We start from the raw sequence: 8,808 nt of genomic DNA on the forward strand, positions 1-8,808 counted from the left end.
ATATATATATATATATAAAATACAGGATGGATGTGCAGTGACTTAATATCTAACATATTCAGATTCAGATTCAGATTCAGATGTTTATTCAGGTAAGGTATATACATACAAGTGATGTTACATTAATGGATTGATATATAGATAAAGCTAGTACATACAATGCCTAAAGCCACTATTACGCAATGCGTTTCGGGCAATTCAGAGATTTGGGTAAGGGTACCGAGTGATGTCTGGGACTGTTACGACCTTGGGTTCCTTAGTTGGAAACCAGAGGTTAAATTGAGCTCTAAACAATTACTTTACATTAATTGATAGGATTGGATCATGTGAGAAGCCCTTTAAAGCCTGGTTCTGCAGTATTCCCGTCGTCCTTGCCAAACGTAAGATGAATCTTGTTTCTCATAGAGCATTTCGACTCTGAGCTTGTTGACTTTTAAATATAATATTGAACTAAGTATCAGCTACCCTTAGAATTGGTAAAGTAACTAGTAATGAAGGTCAGTGAAGCAGTATTGTTGTGGCTGTACGTTCACCTAGGCATCACTTCCCGGAAGCATTTATGAGGGAGCGCAGAGGCTGTTTTAGGTCTCTCCGGCTGGCTGTGTGATGGTGGACATAACTCTCCAGTGTGTTTCTATTTCTACTCCTCCTCCTCTTCCCTTACTTTATCCTGTGTCTAGTTTACAAGATAAGTACCGTGTTGCATGTACATTTTCTGGCATAAGTGTGCAGTAATGTGTATAGTCTACGCTAATTTTTATATTGCTAAGTTACTCTAGGGGTTTCAGTGGAACCACGTGTGCTCAAGTGGTACCAGGCTACCTAGAGTCCTTGATAGTGTCCCTTGCCAAGTAGTCTTTACCCTAGTTGCCATTGTAAACCTTGTATCCTGCTTTTGTGGACCAAGGTATTTAACGTAAGATAGAGTGGTAAAGAGAATTGTTGTGTTAATGTACATGGCCCCCTCCCCGCTCAGCTCGTTGTCGCCGTGTGGGGGCTTCGTGGGCGGCTGCCGGAGTATGATGCTCCTTGGGACAGTCCTCTGTCCTTTTCTAGCCTTGTGCTCCTGCTGCCGTCCTCTCCAATTCTGCTGGGCATCTTTTCCTTTTCCTTCTGTTTCGTTTTTCTCCCCCCTCTTCTCCTATCTGCTTGCCGTTTCCTGCCGACCTTTTGCTCGTTCTGGTTCTTCCCTTGGACTTCTTCTATTTTGACGCCCGGGTGCTTGAGGAGGCATACTCTTGCACCCGTAGAACTGTAGTACCCGACGTCGAGAGCGAGGGGAACCTTTTATTGTCAATCCCCCTTTCGTCACTGAACCCGATCTCGACGGACTGTCGGTTTCTTAAGGTGGCGTTTGTGGGGCGTATACTCATGACGCACCCCTAGGAGGCCCCGACAAGATCGGCGATAGCTTCTTGTTGGGTGTCCTGCCTCTAATTGTGGCTCCATGGTGGGTGTGGGGGCACATTCGTGAGTGAATTCTTCTTTTCGTCAAGATCATAACCCCTGTTTCGGCTGCTTCTGGCTTACCTTCTCAGGCTCGTGGGGTGGGCGACCAAGCCCCCGAGTCGGTCCGTATTGGAAGACCGGGCTCTGTAGCCTCCGCTGCATTGGGCCCCGACCTTGCTCCTCCTTTGGCCTCTCTGACTCCTTCCTCTGGCCCCCTTCCCTCCTCTGTGGTTGGGTCGAGCCCCAAGCCCCCAGTGGTGACTACCTCGTCCCCTGGCGCGGCTCCTTCTCTAGTTGTAACTACTGCGCCTTTTAACCCCTCTCTGGGGGTTCTCACCGCCGTCCTCGTCACGGCCGCCCTCGCTCGATTCCTTCCAGTTCTGCTACCTATCAAGCCTTGTTTGGTCCCGCTTCGTGGGCCAAATATTTTGATCTCCTCCCTCTTGATTCTGCGCCTCCTGACGATTTCTCCCTCCATCGACATCTCATTGATTCCGTGGATGCTTCCATTACTTTCAACCCCACTCGTCTCGGTACACGTGTCGTTGCTGCTCCTTCTCAGGATGCTGCTTCCCGCTTGGCTGCCTTATCCTGCCTTGGCGAGACCCCCGTTCGGGTCTCGAAGAACGCTCAGTTGAATGCCAGTGTTGGCACTATTTTGTTCCCGCCCCATGTTGCGACCGGTGTTCGGGACCTGCGCGACTGCCACGACGATATTCGACATATCCTCGCTGCCTAGGGCCATTCTATTCTCCAGGTGGACACGTTTACTCGTCCCCCTCGTGGTAGTCGCCGTCAACCCCTCCGGGTTGTGAAGATTACCTTTGATGGTAGGACCCTTCCACCCTCTGTCATTCTTGCTGGTGCCAGGTGCTCTGTCCAGGAATACATTCCTTCTCCTCGGCTCTGCAACAAGTGCTGGAGGTTTGGGCATGGTGCCCTCCGCTGCTCCAGGACTGTCTCTCTCTGTCCTTTGTGTGGTGGCGAAGGTCACTCTAAGTCGGAGTGCACTTCTCCCCAGGCTCGTTGCCTCAACTGCGGTGAGGCCCATCCTACCTTCTCCCGTGCGTGTGTCCATTACAAGCTTGAGGCAGCCGTCCTCAACCTGAAGCACCGGGAGCGTTTATCTTTTCCTGAGGCGAGGCGCCAGGTTCGCCGGCTCCCGCCTTATGCTAATATCTCTTATGCTCGCGTATTGCGCTCTTCCTCTCCTCGTCCTTCCCGCCTTCCTCAGACTCACAACCGTTTCCGGGCCTTGGACCCTGATGCGCCCACTGCCCCCTCCTCTGTTCCTTTGGGTTCTCTCCCGAAGGATCTTCCTCCTGGTCCTCTGTCTGGGGTTCCCCTTCCTTCTACCCGGTCTGTCGTGTCTTCTGTGTCTTCTTCCTCGTCCCCCTCTGATCCTCCTTCCCATCCTCTTCCTCCATCTATCGGCTCTCCCCACCGCCTGTCGGTGCGGGCGGATGTCCATCGCTCTCCTAACGGCCGTCGTGTGTGCTCTCGTTCGGCTTCTCCTGTTGAGACACTGGAATCCGTTGCCCGGTACGTAGTTGCTGGGACACCGGTCTCTTTAAGTCAGAAGCGTAAGCCTGGCTCCTCTCCTTCCTCTTCCCCGGCGGGTAAGAAGGCTTCGCTTTCTTCCTCAGCTCCTCCTTCTGGCTCTGTTGCTCCTTCCCCTCCCGTTTCAGTGCTTGCGCCCCCTGTTCCTGCTATGGAGGTTTCTTTGGCCCCTGCTTCCCTTTCGGTTGCTGCTCTTGCTGGGGTGCGCTCCCCTCTTTCTACTCCCCCTCTTCCTGCTGCTGTCCTTGACTGCTCCTCTCTGTTGTCTCCTCCTCTTCCTCCTCCTCCTCCGGACCCTGCCCGCCCACCTCTGATCTGTTCTCCCGTTTCCTTCCCTCTGTCTTTGCTCAGTTTACCCATGCCCCCTAACCCTGACTTTGCTGACCCTGATCCCGACCCTGATATTCTTTAACATGCTCTGTTGCTCTTTCGCCTTTGTTTCTTCCTTGTTCTCTGTTTTTGTCCTTTCTCTTCTCGTCGTTGTCCATTCTTCAATGGAACGTTCGAGGTTATTACGCCAATTTCCTCGAACTCCAACTTCTGTTTTCGCGGTTTTCGCCTCTTTGTGTCTGTCTCCAGGAGCCAATGCTTGGTGCTCGTCCTGGTCGTTTTCGTGGCTATTCCTTTCTCTCCCCCCCCCCCAGCCATTGCTGGGGCTTCTAATTCTTCTGCTCTCTTGATTCGGGCTGATGTTCCCTTTGTTCTTTTACTTTTTCCTTCGCCTCTCCATTGTTCTGCTGCTCGTATCTTTGTGGGGAAATGGTACACAGTTTGTTCCATTTATCTCCCCCCGAGTGTCCCGCTCTCTCTTCCTGATTTGAAACACCTCCTAGACTCCTTGCCGGAGCCTGTGCTCCTGCTGGGTGACTTCAATTGTCGTCATTCTCTTTGGTGTGACGTTCTGACGAATACCCGGGGTCGCCTCCTTGAGCCGTTTCTCCTCTCTTCTTCCCTGTCTCTTCTGAATTCTGGTGAGCCCACTCATTTGGACTCTCGGACTCGCACCCTTTCTTGTCTTGATCTTTCTCTCTGCTCTTCTTCTCTTTACTTAGATTTCACGTGGCAGGTTCTTGATGACCTCCATGGAAGTGATCATTTCCCCATCCTTGTTTCCTTTTTCTCTTTTCGCCCTTCCCGCTGTAGGCAGACGACCGATTCTTTTCTTTTCTTTCGGAAAGCGAGTGCGGTGGCCCGTAGGGCCATCCATACGGCTAAACGTGAATGTTGGGCATCTTATGTCTCAACAATTACGTCCGAGACCCCTCTGGCCCAGATCTGGAAGCGTATCCGCAAGATAGTGGGAAAGTTCGTTCCCGATGTTTCACCGGTCCTTCACCTCCGTGATACTCTTGTGGCGGACCCGTTGCAGGTCGCTTCCGAACTGGGTTCCCACTTTTCTTCTGTTAGCTCTGGTCTTCATCTTCCCCAATCTTTCCTTCTTCGTAAACCTGTCCTTGAGTCTCGTCCTTTAGATTTCTGCACTCATCTTCAGCTTCCCTATAATGATCCCTTCTCTCTCTCTGAACTTCGTTCTGCCCTGGCCCTCTGCGGTTCTACGGCGGCGGGCTCCGATGGTATTCATTATGAGATGCTTCGCCATCTCCCTCCGAGCACGTCTCAGTATTTACTGAGTCTGTATAATCGGATCTAGGAGTCGTCGTCAGTCCCTGAGGACTGGCTCGATGCCGTTGTTCTCCCTGTTCGCAAACCGGGGTCTCTGGGTACTTCCCCTAAGGAAGTACCCTCTCGGCACGGCCCTCTCGGGTCGCAACGGGATTCGTACTCTGATGTTATTAGAGGAAGTGGTATCCGGCCCCAAGCCAGTAGTGGCTTTCAAGGGATGAGATCCGTGACGCAAGTAACTTAAAGGGGAAGGGAAATAAAGGCAAAAACTTAAGATTATAATTATTACCATCACCAAATAAATAATATAAGATTACACAGGGGGAGGGGTATTAACACTGCACAAGGGTATTATACAATCGCCTTCTCCTGAAGACTCTGGATCCAAACTCTCGGTGCTAAGTCCTCGGTGCTTTCATGGTCTCTTGACGAATCTTTCGACCAAGCTGAGTCTACCCCAAACACAGTCCAGCCAAAACACAGGTCCACTGGGGGCACCGCCGTGGAGGCCGTCAACCACAAGTCCAGCAGTTCTGCTGGCAGGTTCCGGATCAGCAACGCTGGTCAGGCCACTCCACGAGCGATACTAGGGTAGCGCCCAAGTCAGGAGCCTCGTGTGATACCACAAATCACTCTCCTGTCCTCAATACCCCAGTGGATAATCGTCTCCAGCAGTCGGTCCCGGGAACGACGATCCTTTCAACTGCCACTTCACTGGCAGGGTAACACCACAGTGTTCATCCGGGGGCCGACTTACAGCTGCTGCAGCTAAGCACAAGGTATGGAGACGGCTGCCTTGGGTAGACTGACTCAACTTCCATCACAGCAGTCCCAGGTCGACTCTGTAAGCAGACACGTCATCAATAACAGGGACACTAAAACACCTCACTTACAGGCTCAGACACAAACGCCCGACATATCCACTCCATAGATGGCGCTGTTGTCTGAGCACCACCTCACCAGAGGTCAGCAGCGGCTGTGTTGTGAGCCGAACAGGACTGGAAACTGGCCCTTGTGGCCAATACACGTCGTCCTCACCAGGTGTCGTCGTCCGTTTGGAGGGGGTTTCGGGAGCTGACCCACAGATGGCGCGGTCGTCACTGCTCCGTGCCCGGACACTGGATCCGGGTTCGTAACACCTCCCCACCAAAAAGAATTTGGTTTGGGGTTCTATAAAAAGAAACACAAACCAAATTAGTACGGCGACACAACTCCAAATGGACTCACATGCTTTATAAACTGGAACGGCGAGGCTGTCTCGTCCACAGAACTGTCCTACTGGACAATTCCGGCACAAAGGAAACTTGCAGATGTAAGGCAATGTCCTGCCTGGCGTAATCTTCCACGTCTCCACTGCGATGTCAAGCAGGGGCATCATCTCACCTCTCTCGAGTAAGAATCGGTGTAGACACGATGTAGGGCGACTCGACACTTCCCTGTGTCATGGCACCGATGATGGCTGATCACAGACGGCATTTCTGGTACCGATCCGGTAGTCCTTCAGGGATACGGGAACCTGGAATACAGGGGTCGGATCATTTAGAGTCACAAAGACAGTTACATCAGTACTCACAGCAGACTCCTCTACTAGGCTCACACCTAATTCCAACGAGGCTGTTCGTACATCGAAGATGGCATTCGTCAGGTCGACCAGCGTTCCGCATAACGCTGCATTGAGGCTCAGCTATCACGCGGGGGGTGTCAACCTGTCGGAAACAGTCACTCATATTATCGTATCGCGTACCTCCTGTATCTACTATCACCTTCCAGGTCCCTTCGTCGACTGCAACACTCGCAATGCACGTCTCTAATCCCTGGGATCTCTTCACGATGTTCAAGGGAGCCATTATCCTTCGGGTCGTCCACCGGTCCTTACTGAGAACACTGAGAACACATACGAGAACAAAACAAAATATCGCTAAGAAACATGGGGCCAATTGAGGGGTAAGCTTTTTGAGCCTGTCACGTCCATAACCGGCTATATCCACTAGCCTGGTTTGGACCAAAGAGGGCACTAGACCTTTCGAACACACCTCACATACCTCTGACGTCTGGGGAATCTCTGGCCGGTTCAATGAACACTGTACCTTGCCATACCGCAAGTACACATCCGCCTTCGCTCCAGACTCGTTGGTATCTGTGGGTGCCTGCACACAAGGCCTCTCTTCTTGCTCAGGTACTTCTGCCCTCGTAACCTCATGTTCCTTGTCGAGAGAAAAATCAGGAGACACTGCTAGAATATTGTAGACTCTGTCGTCAATCTGTAGGCGAGAGGAAGGATTAAACATACCTAAATCCGGGTCTGTCTTTACCTGGACATTACCACTGCCTGTCGTTACCTCTGACCTTGCCGTTCCGGCCGACTCGTCCACGACCTTGGGAAGATTGTTGCTCCAACCTGTCACCAAGTCGTTGGCTAGTACCACGTCAATCCCAGCCACAGGGAGGGTATCGACTACTGCCAACACACATGTGCCACTGAAGTAAGGAGAGTCGAGATGCACCAGCACTAAGGGGGCGATATACTGCGTTCTCGGAAACCCAACCAGGACAACCTGTTGTCTACTATCCACACTCACTCCCTCGGGTAACGAGCATCTCACGATCAGGGACTGGGCTGCTCCACTATCTCTGAGCACTACTACAGATCTACCAGTATGATCACTCGTTACATACCCGCTTGAAGTGTGAGGGGCGAACAAACTTGATCCTTCCTGTGTCGTCGTCGACTGGTTTCCTGCTGGTGGTGTAACACAGCTCATCATCATCACCTCCCTACGTGCGCCACCACCTCTTCTGCCTCGGCACATAGCAGCTACATGCCCTTTTTGCCCACAAGTCCAGCACACCACATTCCTCCTCGGACTACGGTGTTTCGGACTGCTAGGACTTGTTCTTCGAGGGCTACTTGGGGGCGTCTTCTTAGCGCTTCGTGGGACGGGAGTCTCTTCTTCGTCCTGAGGTCTGTCAAACCGGCGCTGGTAATTCCTCGGGACGTACATAGCAGAAGGCCTGTGCGTCAGGATGTACTCCTCAGCCATGGTGGCTGCCGCACTCAAGGTCTCTACCTGCTGCTCTTCTAAGTACGTCTTTAGGTCTCCAGACAAACAATCCTTGAAGTCCTCTAGCAGTATAAGCTGCTCGAGGTCTTCTTTGGTCTCCACCTTCCGAGAAGCACACCATTCCTGGAAAAGTCGCTCCTTAATAGTGGCGAATTCGGTGAAAGTGTGCTCTGAGGTCTTTTTCAGGTTCCTGAACTTCTGCCTGTAAGCCTCAGGTACCAATTGGTACGCCATGAGCACTACCTTCTTCACCATGTCATAATCGCTGGAGTCGTCAAGGGATAACGTGGAGTAGGCGATTTGGGCCTTCCCAGTCAAGACTGACTGTATCATGATGGCCCAATTCTCCCTTGGCCACTCCAAAGAGGCAGCGACTTTCTCAAAGGCTGCAAAGAACTTTGACACTTCCTTCTCATGGAATTTGGGGACCATTTTGATGTTTCTTACCGGATCGAAGCTACTGGTTTCCGTTGTTGGCCTCCGACCACCGCCTAATCGTAATACTTCTAGTTCATGTTGTCTCTGTCTTTCCTTTTCTTCTCTCTCTCGCTGTTTCTCTTCCCTTTCTCGTTCTTCTCTCTCTCGTCTCTCTTCTCTTTCTCATTCTTTTTCTCGTTCTTCTCTTTCTCGCTCTCGCTCTTCTCTTTCTCTTTCTCGTTTCTCTTCTCTTTCTCTTTCTGCTTTCCTTTCTTCTAATTCTAAACGTCTCATCTCTAATTCCTTTCCTAATCTCTCTCTTTCCATTTCTAATTTCTTGTCTTCTCTCTTTCTCGCTTCCTCTTCTCTCTCTTTAGCGATTTCTAGCTTTTTCCATTCTATTTCACGATCGATCTCTAGTTCACGCATCTTCACAGTGAGCACACTTATATTTAGTTCACTCTCATCACTTTCGATATCACTGCTCTTGCCTTCCTGTTCAGTGGAAGCTATTTCCTCACCTTCCTTTATACTAGGAGTCTCGCCTTCCTGTTTCTCTGCCTTCAAATGCCGGTGAACCTTGGACAAGATCTCCACACGGGAATCACTGGCACGGATCTTGATCTCCAGGTAGGCGCTCACTAGCACAAGTTCCGGTTTGCTCAGATATTTTAATCTGGCAAGACAGTCCTCCCCG

Source organism: Procambarus clarkii, chromosome 41, assembly GCF_040958095.1.
Source record: "Procambarus clarkii isolate CNS0578487 chromosome 41, FALCON_Pclarkii_2.0, whole genome shotgun sequence".
Lineage (NCBI taxonomy): Eukaryota > Metazoa > Arthropoda > Malacostraca > Decapoda > Cambaridae > Procambarus > Procambarus clarkii.